Raw genomic sequence first — 16808 nt, forward strand, 5'->3', positions numbered from 1 at the left:
TTTGTTTTGCTATATTTGCTTTATTGTGGTGGTCTGGAACCAAACCAGCAATATATTGGAGGTATGGCTGTATTCTGAATGTGGTGATTCTATGCTACAGTAAAAAGAAGGTCTATTGAGGTATTTGATCTCCATGAAAATAGGTGCACTTTTTTATAATACTTGATTTGCAAGTCAGTTTTTAAAAATAATTTGGCTACAATATCAAACATTTATAAGCTTACAAGCCAGTATTCAACTAAGATTTTTTTTTTAAAGTTTGAGAACTTTTTCTCTTTTTTATGTGATGTTTTACTTTTGTGAAGCCCTGTGGCATTTGTCTCTTTTGGCTCTCACACCATTTTCAGCAGGTAGGAAACAGGCTTCGTTGGAAAGGTGGTCTGGTTGAAGAGCGGAGAGAGGCTGGTCCTTGGACCCCCTCATCTCAGATCTCAGCTGTCCTCACTGCCTGCAACCACAACACCAGAAAGAGTGGCTTTCAGGCGTTGAATCACTCCTGTACTCTGCCTTCCCAGGGACAGGGCTTCCGGAAGGATGGTGAACACACCCACAGCCAATAGAAAAGTAGAAACTGGACCATTACAATGGTTTCTGGGTTGGACTCCAGTACCCTAATGATGAATTAAAAAAACATCATCAAATAGAACAACCCCCCCCCCCCGCCGCCAAATCCCCTAATAAACCTCCAGGACTAATGGATTGAGTAGGTTAAAATACAATGGAATGTTCCAGTGAATGTCTGAATTTCCAGCATATTTTTATAATATGGACCCAGTTTCTTCTAATTATAAAGCCAAGTACAGTAGGAGCTTTTGAAATTAGCTGGTGGGGTGGGTGGGAAATTGAGTTGCTAAGTACAAAGGAGTAAGAGGAAAGAAGTTGATCAGAAGGAACCATCAACTTAAACATGTCCACACAGAAAGTAGATTAGGAAATTATCTAGTACTGGCCCTTTGTTTTATAGGCTAAGAACTTGGGCATAGAGAAGTGGTTTACCAACAACAGTCTTTCCATTACATCTGTTACTCCTTTTTCCTCTCATTCATTCATGAGAGGCAGAGCAGAGAGCCTGATGTAGGACTCAATCTCAGGACCCTGGGATCACAACCTGAGCCACCCAGGTGCCCTCCTTTCTCCTCCTTATATCTCCCCTTTAAGGTGGGGTAGAGGTGGAGTGAGGTCCTCGGGATCGTGACCTCACAGTCAGCTGCGAGTGTAGAACCAGAAGGAAGCCAGGCCCTCCAGGCACCCCACCCCCTGTTCTTGCCAGACTCCTAAAATCTGTAAGGGTCACTCGTGGTGGGGGACGGGGGGCATCTTTATCCCTTCTTCCAGACGCTGACATCCAGATAGGATCTTTCCTTCCCAAGAGTTTGTCAGTTGCCCTTTTTCTCCTCCCTCCCTGCGCCCCTACTCCCTTGGGACTTCATATTCATTGAAAAAGAACTTGTTTCATCCGGTGGGGGGGGGGATGTGTTTTGAAACTTAAGAGCAGGGAGTCCCTGGCCTTTCCCTGTGATGCGTTCCCAGAAACCACACTATCAGGCGGATCGTCAGGAAAATGTTATGGCCAGGATTGCATTTCTGACCAAAGAGTCAGCAGCAAATAAATCATAGATATGAACAAGGACATGTCCTTAAACTGAGACGTAATGCCACAAACCACTGTTTCTTCTAAAATAATCCTTATGCCTAAGCAGCCAGACCATGTGTGCTAGATTCTGGAGGGGAGATGTGTGCCTCTAGGATGAGTGTCTTGGAAAACCCTGGGGGATGCCTCTGGCCTACACTTTCATTGGAAGGATATAGAGAATATCAAATTTCATTTTTAAGCACTGGAAATTAAAGAAATTGCTTTTGTAAAATAAAATGTTAATTTGCTTTTTAGAAAAATAAATGCAGATTGGTAAATTTCACTTTAATAGAAAAAACTTGTAAACAAGATTTTAAACATTTGGCTAGTTCAGTGGCTTCTATAGGCAGCCAATGAATAGCTAAGTCCAGAAGTATTACGGGACTCTGGAGAGTGCTTTTTCCCTTCATACTTTGAAGAATATGTCTGATTATAAGGAAAAACAAATCCTTGAAACCTTCAAATGATAAAGTTGTTTCATTTACTTGTATAACGATTAAAATATCTAAATTATCTGGGAACCCTCAATTAAGAGAAGGAAAAAATGTTTTTTGAGTAATCAAATAAAAGCCACTCTAACTTGGAAAGTCACAATAGTGGGTTATAAAGGGGCCTCAAAGTAAAATTCACAATAGGTCATTTTATAAATCTTGATCCAAAATGTGGCTTTGAATGAAGGCTTCTTGAAAAAGCCTGATTTACGTGAGGTGTCCTGGTCATTTGCTATAAAACAAGATCTGTGCCCTATGTGGAGGGCCTTCCCTGAGTCCTACAGCTGGGGATCGTCAGCGGACGGGAGGGCACGGAGGAAATGCCTCTTTCTCTCTCCCCCTCCACACTGAACAGTAGTGTGGAACGGAGATACCTCAGAGGGAGGAAGATGCCCATGAGAAAATGTGGAGACCGAAAGAAAACAAACAGAAAAGATTGCAACCCTGGGAAACTCGGAGTCCATATTGTAAAGCTGGGTCCTCGCCAGGATGCCCTTGGCGGCAGAGCAGGAGACTGGCAGGCCGCACTCAGCGCTCTGGTTGAGGAAGGCCACCCAGGTGGGATACTGGTCAGCCCCAGGAGGTGAGTGCTGGCTGGCGTGTGGCCAGTGCTCACCCCCAGCAGGACGAGCTACAGCCCAAGCAGGCGTCTCCAGTGGGACCAGAGAAGGAGCCAGGAAGGATGGGCAGGCCTACCTGCTGAGGTGGGAGTGCAGCTGAGAGGCCACCCTGACCCCTGACCGACCAGCCCCAGGCTGCACCTGCTAGCTCAGTGGGGCTACAGGCAGTGGGGAGCCCCGGGGCATGCAGAGAAGGGGGAGGAAAGACAGGTGGCTGCCTTGGGAGAATCCAGAGAGAATTGGAGACGTAGAGCTAGGGAACAGGGAAGGCTCATCTTTTAGTGGGGTGGCTGATTTGGTTTAGAATTGAAATTGCAATCCCCAAAACTGAGTTGCTTCCATGATTTATTCCAGCTCTCAAGCCTTCTAATACCGCGAACGTGTATCATTCTTCTTTGGTAGACGGATCAGTGTGAGGCACACAGCACCCCCTTGTCTTGTCAACTGTAGGTGTTGGAACAGTCCTCAGGGAAACTGGTTTCTATTCAGAGCCTCTTCGAGTATAATTGGGTGCTTCCTGCTCTTCAGAGTCACCTAGGGAGATTTTTAAGTTCCTGCTCCCCGGGCCACACCCCCTTTAATTAAGTCAGAATGTCTGGGGTTTGGGGATCCCAGCAGTCTTTTTTCTCCTTCCCAGGTGGCTGCAGTACGCAGTCCAGTTTGAGAACCCCTGGAGTCCAGGTTTAAAAGCTTCTACTGCTCAGGCCACACCCCCCCACACAGGTGGTGGGACTTAACTGGCCCGGGTGGGGCCCTTGCAGCACTCACTGTTTCAGAAGCCTCCCAGGCCTTTCTCACGGGCAGCTAGAACAAGCACCTGCCACGCCGCCCTGTGGCTGGCGGTCGGCCCCTTCCAAAACTTGGCTTAGAACCCCCCAACTTTAAAGTACACTATGGAATTGCTCTAGCATTTTTATAAGTTTACAACTTGTTTTTTTTTTTTTTTTTTTTTTTTGCCACCTACCAGTTAAAGGGTCAAAGAAAAAGTTCTGTAAAACCAAGAAGCTATTTCCATGGGTGTTTTATCATGATTTTTGAAAAAATGAGACCTAAAAGCAGTTCAGGTCCAAGTGTGGCTGGAGGGCCTAGGTATTTACTGTGGAAGCACATGGAAAAGGCCCAAAGCCACTAGCTCCAACTGCTAAAGAGGGAAGGAACCTACGGAGCTCAAGCTTTGACCTATTTCTCTCAGTTGTTGAAAACTATGAGGCATGAGATGCAGATTTATGACTTTTTAAAAAGTTATTTGTGGATTCCCAAGACGGTTATGTTCCCATCACTTACGTAGCCTTTAAAACTCAAGTGACGCCTTTAAAAAAAAAAAAACCCGCGTTTGGCACAGGGTTCCAATGGCAATGACTTGAGCGCTCAGCGAAAATAAGGGAAAAATGCCTCCTGCCTTTGCTTACATGATCATCTGTTTCAGCCAGCGGATGGCAGGGCTCATTTGTGTAGGACACTTGGGAAAGGGAAGCCACAGGGAGTCTCCTTATGTACTTTATGTCACTTTCTTGCCTAAAACGAAGCGTTGACAGAAACGTCTTCGGAGAGTGAACCCCTTCACACTGGACAGGCCTTTCCCTCTTCCACAAGCACATGGATTTGATTTTTCCTGGGAGTTTCATCATTGAAGACATGACAGCCGTGCTTTGCCAGGCTGCCAGTCAGAGGCTTGTCTCCCCCACCCCTCCTCCGCCCTTAACTAATTTTTTCTTTTTTGCATAAATTCTTTGGAATTTCTCTTCACTCTTACTGCCAAAACAGTTTCAAACTGTAGTGTGAGAGCCAGTGCTGTTTATATGTCAGTTGCACGTAAATAAAACTAGGGAAAAAATTAAAACCAGTGCTGAGTATAGAAACTTCACCCCCAAGTCTGACAACACTCGTTTTCGCGTGAGGCTTTTTTCTGCTGAGAACCATAAGGATTCTTGGAATTATTTGCACCATGTTTATTGGTCTTTAGAGTCTCTTTGCTTTGACAGGCTCCAGTCTCCCCATCGTCAAGCTGTTAAAAGTTGCATGCTCCCACTTCCCCTAAGTCGATGCAGCTGTGTGGGGCTGAGTTGCCCCTGGGTCTCTCATCCCATCTGTAGGAGCGAGGTGGGGACAGAGGCCACTCTGTCTGTCCCCAGAGCTCAGACTTGGGAAGTTGCAGACACGGAGTGGCAGTTGTCTACCATCTAGATGCTTCTCCTTGATCGGCTTATTCCATTGGGCATCGTATAAGATTCTTTAAGGATCTAGATAGATCTTTTTTTTTAACTCCCCAGGGGCACTGTAATTATCCGTGAGTGCAGGCTCTGTGCCTTGTTTTGGAAGCCACCACCACAGTTCCTGGCTCAGCCCTCAGGTTGTACGGGGGCTCATCAGTTGCAGCCCACTCTTATTCATTCAGCAACGTTGGGCATGCATTTGATGGCAAGATAGCAAGGTGGAGGATGTGACTGATCCACAGTAACTCTGGGGGGCCACATCTGCATTTTGCCCCCAGGGAACCAGATCTAAGAGGCTTACGTAATGCAAGATCACGTAGCTACAGGGTGGAGGAGCCAGGACTCCGTGTGCAATCTTTATAAATTCAGATCTCACGTTAGCAAAGAATTCAAGCTTGAATTTGAACTAGAGAAATTTTGTAAAGCTGGACCTATCTGAAAGACCAAGATGGTTCTGAAAGACCTGAAGATCTTCAGATAGTTACCATCACAGGAACTGATGGATATACAATTATTTGTACTTAGAAATCCAGACGTTGTTAGTCATTCCTGAGTTCTGCAGGCCATGAACTTTAAGGCAGTACGTTTCCTGGTGAAGGGCACAGGGTCTGAGTAAGACAGATGTGATCTGGATGCTTGGCCCTCCACACACCAGTATGGTACCTTGGCCGAATGACTCCGCACCCCAGTTTTATTACCTGAAAAACATGGATAATAATGGTCTCTGCCTCACCGGATTTTGTAATAATTAACATTGGATATTTCATGGAACGTACCTAGCATACTTTAGCAAATGTGCTTCCATGCAATGTTCAGTAAATGTTAACAGTTATTATTTAATATCTTAACTGTCAGTTCTAATAGCCACTGCTTTCGTAATCGCAATGAAGGGGACCAGTAAATATTAAGTTGTGCAAGCCAAAATCCTCGGAGTCCTACTCTTCTGGGATGTTAAACATAGCGACCGGCCCCATGGAAGAGGAACATTTATATTGCAGATGCACTAAGTTAGACACCCTTGGCTTGTCCAACAGAGGTTGGGGATGTGTGGCACAGACCTGAGTTAGTAACAAAACTGTCGCCTCATGGCTGGTTCTGTAGATTCAGCTTCCAAGTGAGGATCTCACACAAAAAACAAAATTGTCCCTGCAACATAAACAGATACTGATGCATGTATACAGTAGTCCCCACTTTATCTGAGGGAACACATTCCAAAATGCCCAGTGGATGCTTCAAACCACAGATACTATGGAAGCCTGTATAGGGTATGTTTTTTTCCTGTACATGGGGACCTGTGATTACATTTAATTTATATATCGGGCACAGTATGAGATTAACAACCAATAAAACCAGTTCTAGCCATATGCCGTCATAAAAGTTCTATGAATGTGGTCTTTCTTCTCTGTCAAGACTCTCATCACCTCACCCTTATGCTGATGTGAGGTGATAAAATGCCTACGAGGTGCGAGGAAGGGAGGTGAATGACGCAGGCATCATGTGCCACATAGCCCTAGGTTACTGCTGACCTTCTGATGATACTCAAGGGGGAGGATCTGCTTTGGGACTGACTGCGGTTGACCCCAGGGAGGCTAAACTGTGGAAAGCAAAGCTGTACATAAGGGGGTGGACGACTGTATACACATACTCAGTACACACGTGTAGCCACCAGCTAGTTGTACCTGAGAGGTGTCATCTAAATATAGTTGCCGACACCTGTTCATACACTCATTTGCTGAGGGAACCCCCCCCCCCCGCCGCACGCACACATACAGTGGGCCAGGAACTGTCCCCAGTGTAATTGGTACAGTGTTGGGAGGACACAGAAGCGCTGTGAGGGGAAGGGGAAGGACAGGCCCCCAGGACCAGCAGAGTGCTCCCAGCTCTGGCTCCTGGTCTGTTAGCTTTGTCATCTTAGGCAGGGTGCTTCCTGTCTGGGTCTTCAGTTTCTCATATGGAAAAGGGGGAGAATAAGAGTAACCACCCCACAGAATTTTTATGAGGGTAAAATAAGTTAATATTTATAAAGCACTTAGAACAGTGGCTGTGTTTATTAAATACAAAAGGATGATGCAGATTTGATTTAGCTGGGGAACAGCATGGGCTTCCCTGAAGAGATGCCGAGGAGCCAAAATCCAGATGGTGTGTAGGAATTAATCTGACTAACAAGGGATCGACTCACCAGCCTAGCAGAGGCAGCAGCATGTTTCAAGGCCCTGTGGCCAGAATGGAGCAGCAAGGGCATTATGAGACTGGAAGGAGACTGTTGAGGCAGAACAGAGAGGAGGGAGAGGCTGATGTCAGATTCAGCCTCAGATAAAAGTAGGGGCTGGGTCATGGGGGCGTCTTCTAGGCCATTTGAGTTGTTTTGGGTTTTTTTCCCCTCGGAGTAGTAGGAAGCTATTGGAGGGTTTTAAGAGGATATGCTTCAGATATTGTGCTGAGCAAAAGAAGCCAGCTACAAAAGGGTACGTACCACATGACTCCATTTCTATAGTTCGGTAATAGAGCAGAGCCGTGTCACCGATGATGACCGCGCTCAGACTGGCAGTCCTCCCTGGCAGGGGGCACCCCCTGGAGAGCTGGAGACCATCAGTGTCCTGATGGTGGCCACGGTTACACGGGCTACGTGTAAGCTGTAAACTTAAGGTTAGGGTACTTTATGCACTTACCTACGTGAGGTCACAGGAGTGGACCCCAGGTAGATCCCGACCCAGTTTGCGAGCTGCAGGTTGGCAAGGGTGGTGGTGGTGCTGTTAAAGAGGCTGGACTTGGAACAGTGCTCAGGAGACAAAACCTACTGGACTTGGTGATAAAGTGGGGCTGGAAGGTGCGGGCAAGGAGCAAGTCAAGGACGACACCCAGGTGGCGGGTCGCCTTCCCTGAGATTCTGAAAGCAGTATTATATAACCATCAAGAACACAGCTTGGCAGGGTTAGCATCCAAGCGCCTTCCCTTCCCAGCTCTGTGACCTTGTGGAGGTTGAGTTTGTGTTATTCTCCACCATCAGCTGCACACAGGGAGTGTCTCTCACAGATGTTTATTTTAAATGAGCCAACTCACAGGAGGTGCTCAACTGCACACAGTCAGCTCTTAGTAACTTTTAGCTGTGATTTAGTGGGACCTGGTTTGAGAATGAAGAGCACGAGTTAAGGTTTAGATGTAGTTGGGTACACAGGGCCTGTGAATGTTCCAGAAAGAGAGGCCAGCACGCAGTTCGTTAAACGGTCCCAGAGGCCAGAGGAAAGCTCTGTACTAAGTGGGGCGTGCTGCTCATCTTCAGAGCACTCTGGGGAGGTAGAGGAGGGGGCTGTGAGTTGTCAGCGTCTGGGGGCTGGAGAGGAAGATGAGCAGGGCTAAGGGAGAAAGCCAGGGGTGATACATCCCAGGCCAGGAGGACTAGATGTTTCAGAGGGCAGGGATGTCGTCAAGAATTCAGGCAGGAGGAGGGCAGGATGATTTGCCTTAACTGCGTGGCCCCATGCATTCCTGTCCTGCCCCCTCACCCCTGGGCCGTGTTGGTATTAGCCCAGACCAAAGCTCAGAGTGGCACCGCTGGTGGCAGGGAGGGGACTTGCCTGGAGGGATCGTGCATGCTTCTTCATGGTTGCTGTCCTCCCTGCCACACCGCAGCCCTGTGCACCGCTCCCGGTCGGTATGTGGGAACGCGAGCTCCTGGATCCCTCTGTTGCAGTCCACTTGTTTTACTCACTGTGTGGCTCCCGGCACCTCCTTACTCTCGGCTTTGGTCTGTTTATAAAATGCAGAATTTGGATGTACATAATCCCTTTTGATGCTGGGGTACTTCATTCTAAACGTGAGCTGCATTCAGAGGTCACTCCAGCTGTGTTTCTTGACCTGAGCTGTGCGTGCCCTGACCTTCCCTGGGATGTTCTTCCTTATTGATAAGGATTTAGAACATGTTAGTAGTACAACAAGCGGATGTATTACAGAGTGGAAGAACCATGGGAGACCATAAAGGAAAGTTACTCTTGGTGCAGGGGTTTGGGCTCTGCCATGAGTCCCAGGAGGACACCAGTCAGAAGTATGGGGGCACCAGCTGCAGCAGGCTTAAACTCTGAGTGGCAGCGACTGACAGTTGAGTGTGGGTCTGGCTACTGACTGGCTTGCACCCCCCCACCCTTACCCTCCCTGCAGCTGGACCAGTGCTCTATGGAATCAGCACTCCTGCCATCTTGGCGGGAGTTCCTGTGGAGCCCCCCCTTCTCGTCCCCCACATGCTGCCCATCAGCAGCTCTTACCTTCTTGCCTTCAGGGTGTCCCGTAGATGCACCCCCCCTTGTCGACCCCTCTGTGACCCCGGTGATTTACACCCTTACGCACCCCCTGCTCTTCCAGCACCACTCCTGTCTTTTCCGGTGCGTCCTCTGCAACGCCCAGCGTCGTGTCCCGAGATGCTCACCTGCGCCCCAGCACCCTCTGCCCGCTCCCCCTGCTGGCCCGTCCTCTGCCTCCTCTCTCCTGGTCTGCCGCGGACACAGGTGCTCGCTCGTGCCTCGGCTGACCGCCTCCTCTCCGGTTTTGTTCCTCCCAGACTGGAGGTGTTTGGTCTCCCGTCTGTGCATTTCCATAGCTGAAGGCCCTGCGCGCCATGGAACTTTCTCCCAGGGTGCCCGCCCGCCCTGCTCTCTGCCCTTTTCCGGACATCCTTTTTGTCTTGTCACTGCTGCTGTGCTGTCCCCTGGGGAGGGTGGTAGCTAGAGTAGAAGCGGTCCTGAAATCAGACTCCCAAACACAATTCTCCGTAGTCGCTCAGTAAATTCACTGACCAGCAGGTATAACTGAGCACCTACTATGTGCCAGGCACTGTTCTAGGTGTTGGGGATATGTCGCTGAGCAAAACAAAGAGTCCTGCCTTTAGGTTCTAGCATGACAAACATAGAATAAATTGTATATTATCTTAGGAGCCAATAAAATGTGTGGCAAGAGAAAAAGAATAAAGGCATTGGGATTTTGGGGGGGTGCCACACAGAAATGCTGACAGCTGAGTAAAGACTCAAAAGAAGTAGAAGAATTAGCCGTGTGGACACTTGAAGGAAGAACATCCCAGGCAGAGGGGAAAGTTGGTGCAAAGGCCCTGGGGCACAAGTACTCCGGTGTGTTCAGAGAAGGGGGTGGGTCGTGAACTAGGTGGAAGGTGCTAAGAGGTAAGTGGGAAGCAATGATCATGGTGCCTAGCTCAAGGGTTTCAGCTCTTCTTCTGAATGAAATGAGGCACCAGGATTTTGAGCAGAGAAGAGACGTGATCTGACTTAGGTTTTTAAAATTCTCACTCTGTTGAGAAGAGTCTGAAGGGGGGACACATTTAGAAGTAGGGCCACCAGCTCAGAGGCATTAACCCAGGTGAGTGGTGGTGGACTTCCCTGGGACTGGAGCGCAGAACAATGAGGAATGGTCCTCATCTGCGCGTGTTGTGAAGGAGAAGCTGAGCTCCGTGTCTTGGGCCTGGGCGTCTGGAAGGATGGAACGGCCAGAAATGGAGAAGGCTGCAGGAGGGGAGGCTGGTTTGGGCCTGCAAGGTCTGTGAGAGGAGGGAGGAGAGAGGGAGAGGGGAGGCCAAGAGAGCGCCTTGGCTTGGGATTCTGAGCTGGAGACAAAATGTGGGCATCACAGGCGCACGGAAGCCGTCTAAGGCCTGGACGCTGGACGAGGTCACCAGGGAGCAAGTGCAGAGGAGGACCCAGTGTGGAGTGCTGTGGCACTGGAGCGAGAAGAGAAAGATCCACCACAGCTGCAGCAGCCAGGGTGGAAGGGAGAAGATTCAGGGACCACGGGCCAGAAGCCAAGCAAAGAAGGTGACTGAAGTGGAGGGAGGGGCTGCGGTGTCCAGCGTCTTGTCCTGCTCATCACTGGGAGAGGAGTCAGCCCTGGGGGGGGGCTTGGTGGCGGGAGGGGCCGTGGGAGCAAAAGTGGGGTGACTGCGGACGGAAGGGAGGATGGGAAGGAGAGGCCGGCGAGGACCGCTTTTTGAAGGAGTTGTGCTGGGAAAGGACACGAAGAAGAGGGGGACGCCTGACCAAGGGAGAGGCTTGGGGGTGGGCAGGGTGCCGGGACTGTGTATGCGGGTGTGAATACGGCAAGCAGGCTCTGACGGGGGGGGGAAAGGAGAGTGGGTGGGGAGGGACTCCTAGCGGGCAGTAAGGGGACAGTCTGTCTACAGTAACAGGTGTCGGCTGTGCCTCAGGGAACTAGCTAAGTGTCCCTTCCTGCCCTTGGGTGGGCGGCGGCTGACTGGGACCAGGCTGTCTTAACAGGGAGAAGGATGGAGGAGCCATGGGGACGATAGGAACCACCGGCCATGGGCTGTAAGCTTTGGAGGGGAGAGGGCATTGCCAGGTACGGGACTCTGGTACCCGGCGTGAGAGCCCGAAGTGGGTGCGGGAAAGGGGGGTCCAGGCACTTGGGGCGATACAGGGTATTCAAAGGGTCACTTATGTGTCTTTTTAACTTTCCAGGAGTTAGGGCGGGAGGGGCAGTGAGCTGGGGTATGGCGATCGGGCAGTGAGAGGAAGGGCAGTTGCAGTGAGCTCGGGGGTCAGGCTGCCTGAGCAGGTAAGCCTCAAAGCTGTGGGCCAGGTGGGGGGGTGGATGCTGCAGAGAGCAGCAAGGACAGCCTTTCATTGAAAATTGAGGGGGGTCCATGCAGAGTTTCAGGAGTCACTATGTCATTTGAAGACCTTGTCTTTGTAACATTTCTTACATTTGCCTAAATCCCATAAAAATTAAACAGAATAGTTATTTTTTTTTTTAATTTCCCAGGACCACAGACCTTGTTTTTTCTCTCCAGTACCAATGACAAGTTCATTTTACCTCTGATATATTCAACCTATTAAGCATGGTCAGGTGTAGGCACTGACATTTTTAGAAGGTGAAACTTCTCAATTTTGTGTTTCCAAACAGTTGTCTCAGGGTCTAACTTCTTCTCTTTTGCAATGGGTAGCGCTGGGATCTTTGGGCTCCTGCAGAGCTGGGGACTTCACCCGAGTCTGATTGCCCCAGGTGACCGGGCGTGAGCGGCTTCACTGTGCCTCAGCTATTTGCACGCTCATGTTAGTGTCAGGAGGAGCCTTATGTTGCCGGGCCTCCCGCTGCCTCCCTCCCCCACCCCGCCCAGCAGAGGCAGCCCCACAGGCATCCTGATGCAGCTCCTTCTGCACCCGTTTCGCATCTGCCTGCCTTCCTGAGGAAAGCGCTTGGTGCAGAGCCAACCGTGCCTTTGGGGGTGCCTCCTAGGTCATCAGGGCGGTATTAGCAAACTCACATGACCATAGGTCCAAGGCCCAATGAAAGTGATTTTGATCTCCTGTGTTTGGCACCTGTATCTTTTCTCCCAGTTGAACTGGGGGAAAAGAGAGGTAGATTTGCTGGAAACCTCAAACCCCCAACAGCTGAGCTTTCCTACAAGCAGCATTCATGGTTCTGTTCTGACTCCGGAGCTAACCCGTCCCCATTATAATAAAAGCATACAAGACAACAGGATTCCTGTTGAATTTGCCTTCTTGTTCCATCCTGAATACACTTCCCTTCCTGCTCCCCCTGCCCTGCCTCAGTTCTTGTTGAAATTACTGCACTTCTTTCCTTTGGGTCTGCCTGTTTCTGCTCTCCACACCTCCGTGTTGTCTGCAGCATGATCTTCCCCACATGAGGATTTCATGGCTCCCCGTTAACTAGGTAGCTGACTGTATAATCAGGATTTGGCTGGCCCCTGCTTATTCAGCCTCGTCACCGTGGCACATACTTCAGTGCTTTTAGAAGTTAGTTTTTGTTATTGTGATCACCTGCCAAGCCCCTTGTCCCTTACCTGCAGTGATCCTGAACTATGATCTTTCAGACACCATTGACCTGAAGTGGCCCTCCATGTGCTTTTCTCAGAGCAAACACCTTTCTTCTCACTCTCCAAGCCAAAAGTCTGTATGTGGCTTGTTGGTTCCTATGGAAACCATCAGTGATTCAGAATCATCATCAAGGTGAGCTCTACCTGGAAGGTGCACATTCACCAACTGAAATCTAAGCCCCGTGTCTGGAGTAAATGAACCGTCAATACCCTCCCCGCCGTGGGGCCGACATCTTGGTCAGGGCTAAATATCTGGGAGTCACTGAAGCTAGAAGCATGGACGGGGGGTGAGTGGAATTCTGCTCTGCTCAGCTTTGTCAACAGTACGGTCTGCCTTGACTGATCGCCTTGTAAATAGATTGGAAGGTTCTGAGCTATTAAATCAGTATCGCTTTTTTGATGAAGACACAAATGCAAAGGCAACATTTTATAAAGCACAGCTAATGTCTTTGTTTTACTGAGACCCTTCGATAGTCCTCATCCTCCACAGCCAAGGGTTCAGATGAAGATCTCCTGGCACAGAAAGATTTCTGCCTTCTGTCAGCCCTCTTCTTGTCTTAAACACACACACACACACACACACACACGTGTATATTAATTTATGTACTGATTTTACATCACCATAGAGAAAATTGGGAACTCTTCTGAACTCTACCCCAAACTCACCCAGACTCCTGACCTGTCCTGTTTATGGTGGACGATAATTAAGCCTAGAGGAGTCCCTTACCTCCGCTTAATCCGCTTTTCCTCCATCATTTTTCAACTGACACCCTGGGCTTTGTAGGAAACATTTAGTCCTTCCTTGGACAACTATACTTTTTTAGATTGGTGTCACCTTTCCAGACTGTCCGGTTCTGGCTTAGACTGCCTCTGAATCTTTCACAGCTCTGTAAATTGTAACGATCCAGGGGCAGTGCAACCGAATCTTGTCTGTGGGCATGAACTGAATCCTGTCTGGTGGAGGGAAGGCCCCCACACCCATGGAAAAGCCAATTGTTTGGCTCATTTGCAGGTTTGTCTCCATATTCCCAATCTATCCATGTGTTAATTCTCCTTGGAAACATTATCGCATCTGAGTTAAATAAAATGAACTATAAGAGTTATAATTTTTTTTAGAGTTATGATTTTTTAAAAAAATCTTTTAACCACAGTTAGCAAGAAATTTCTATCAGTCAGTATCGATAAACCTTGTTATCTCTGAGGCTGTCTTTCAGGACAGGAACAGCTCGCCACGATCACCCCTGCAGTGAGCCCATGCCCTCCACCAGCCTCTATTAGTGCCCACTGCCACCCAGACCTGTTTCTGCAGCTGACAGCATTTGTACTGCGTGTGTGTTGACAAGTTTGAAATGGAATCAGGATTTGGAGCACATTGCCGTGAATTGCTATTACAAAAGGGATGGAGAAGGCAATGGTAATAATAAGCTGTAAGCCTTTCGGGGTAAGGTGGCATGGTCAGAGGGCGTCATCTGGCACCTACAGCACGGACCAGTGGGGGCACGGTGGTGCTCTGGGCTAGAGAGCAAAGCTGATTAGCCATGGTCAGAATTCTTAAAAAGCCAGTGTATGACCTGTGCCTTCAGAGACAGAATGGTGGTCTCCGGGGTGAGGCTGCACTGGAACTCGTGTTTATAGACCCCTGTGGACCGAAGATGTGAAAGCGCCAGGGGGGCACGGGGCTGAGTAACAGGGGCAGTCTGTCGTGGGGCAGTATTGGGGAAGGATCGAGTTCTGGAGACCTTCCCTTAGAGAATGCATATAGCTGAAGCTCAGTAATAAGGAGAATCGTGGGTCCTACCATATCCGTAATATAAATAGAACTTGCCAGTCATCATTTCTATGGCAACGAACTCCAGTCCATGCGTGTCCTCATATACATAAAGGAGTGTATTCCTAGGATAAATTCCCAAATTAATTTTTAATTTTAGGTAACCTAAATCTTGATTAAGCTTTCCCAGAAATTGTTTTACCTAGGATTAGAAAGTCAGCATGCACGTAGTCTCAATTATTTTGAGTAAAGAATAAGATCCTTGTAATTCTTTGCCTCCTTCAATTTCAAGCTGAATAAATAAATAAAAGGAAGTATTTTCATTTGTTGACTTTCGTATTACGTGCTTTACACCGAGGTCAGGGACCATGTCTTAATCCTCTCTGCTTCCCCAGCATCTTACACGTGCCCAGTAGACAGTAAGCACTCAATAAACATGGGAGGGGAATGAAGACTCAAAGCAGTCAGCTACTCAAGTCACATTCTAACCGTTTGAAAGGCTTACGTATGTCCTTTTCTCTTGGGTTAAATATGGGTTTGATTTACTGCTTATTCACATACCAAGATATATCCTTGATCCTGTTTTTTTTTTTTTTTAAGAAAAACTGTATCCTGAATGCTTTTATGTGTGAACATTGTACAGAGTTTAGAAAAACACAGCAAACACTTACCAGGGGTTACCTCTGGTAGGTGGCAGGGGCCTGAGGACTGCAGCATCTGGATGCTTCGGGCTCCTGGAAACACAAATCTCAACAGACAAGTAGTTTAAAGAAATGAAAAAAATCATACTCTCCCCTGCCCCCGCCCCCGACATAGAAAGAACAAAAAAAGGACAATTCCTGGCTTGGTCAATCCAGTGACATAGAAAGGTGATCGAGGATCCAGGCCTTCCTACTTGGCCATTTTCAGCATGGTTTATGGCCTCAGGTGGCTTCAGTATTTCCAGGTATCCTATTGTCAACATGACAGAGTCCAGCCAATAAGAGGTATTTTTGCATATGCATTAGTTTATATTAGTGAGGAAAGACTGCCCTCAGCGGACTTATTTTCAGATCCCATTGGCCATGATCAAGTCCAATGCATGCTTGACCCAGTCCTTTGCAAGGGAAATGAGATCACTGTGATTTGCTTGGACCAATGCTGAGTCTTACCTTGAGCTGGGAAGGGTTCCCCTATCTTGAACACATGGATCTGCAGAGGTTAGTACCCCCCACAGAAACCGTGCCCTGCCACTGAGGAGGAAAGGAAAAGAATGAATTTGAATAACATACAGCAGTATTTAACGTAGGAAAATTCGTTTTACTTTATACCCTTCTGTATCGTTTCAATTATCAACTACTTTTATAGTTAGTTCTTTAAAGGCAGGATTATATCAACCTTAGTAAGATTCTTTCTTGATCTCCAGTTACAGTGCAACGTGGTCCAGTGACTCACTAAGTTGAAGGATCGTGGGTTTTTTCTTGCAGTTTGACTCACCATTTTAGCCAAGGCAGATATCTTGGTGGGCTTCCACCTCTGCGTCTTCATCTGTAAAATTAAATGAGACCCTTCCTACCCCCTATCTCAGAGGAATATTAGAAATTACTAGAAGCATTAAACAAAGTTAACACATGAGTAGAACTGTTGCTTTCATTGTCAGGATCCTGTACCACTTACCCAGTCAGATGAAGGTGCTTAAATGTGATGTCTACGTTGCATAATTCAAAACTGGTGATGAGTGAAGAGAATTCCATGGCCATATTTAAGTATATTGGGTTGATTCTATTAATATTGAAGCACATTTTTTCATCATGAGATTCTTTTCTCAATATGAAAACCTGGTGGAAGAAGAATTCATCCAACTTTGTCAGTGATGTAGATGGAGGAAGGTATCTTTCACGGCCCTCTCGCCTCCAGAGCCAGCCCCTCTCTGTGCTTTGGGGCTGCTTGTTGCCCTGTTTCCTGCCACACTGCCCCACGCAGGTTACACTCCCCTGAGGTGCACCCCTCGAGCTCTCTTCCCACATATCTCCCGTCAGAGTGTCTCTGAGCCCACGTATCTCAAATGTTCAGTTCCATCCTCAGGGAAATAAGCTGATTAAAATACTCAAAATGTGGATGACAGTTCACCCTCTACATCTCCCAGAGGGTATTTGCTCTTAAAAAGAAGTCTTTATTAATCTGTTGTTAGTGAAACGTTTGTTTAGAATAAGCAGGCCTTCCCATTGTCCCTTGGGTCAGCCAGTCAACCA

At 48.1% G+C, this 16808-nt stretch overlaps 1 protein-coding gene across 3 annotated transcripts in view; it reads left to right on the forward strand.

The window, feature by feature from the left end:
* MCPH1 (microcephalin 1) overlaps window positions 1-16808 on the forward strand; it is a 249402-nt gene that overhangs the window by 217698 nt on the left and 14896 nt on the right. The window lies entirely within an intron of this gene.

Source organism: Callorhinus ursinus, unplaced genomic scaffold (genome assembly GCF_003265705.2).
Source record: "Callorhinus ursinus isolate GAN/ISIS: 27379988/994484 unplaced genomic scaffold, GSC_fseal_2.0 scaffold17, whole genome shotgun sequence".
Classification (NCBI taxonomy): domain Eukaryota; kingdom Metazoa; phylum Chordata; class Mammalia; order Carnivora; family Otariidae; genus Callorhinus; species Callorhinus ursinus.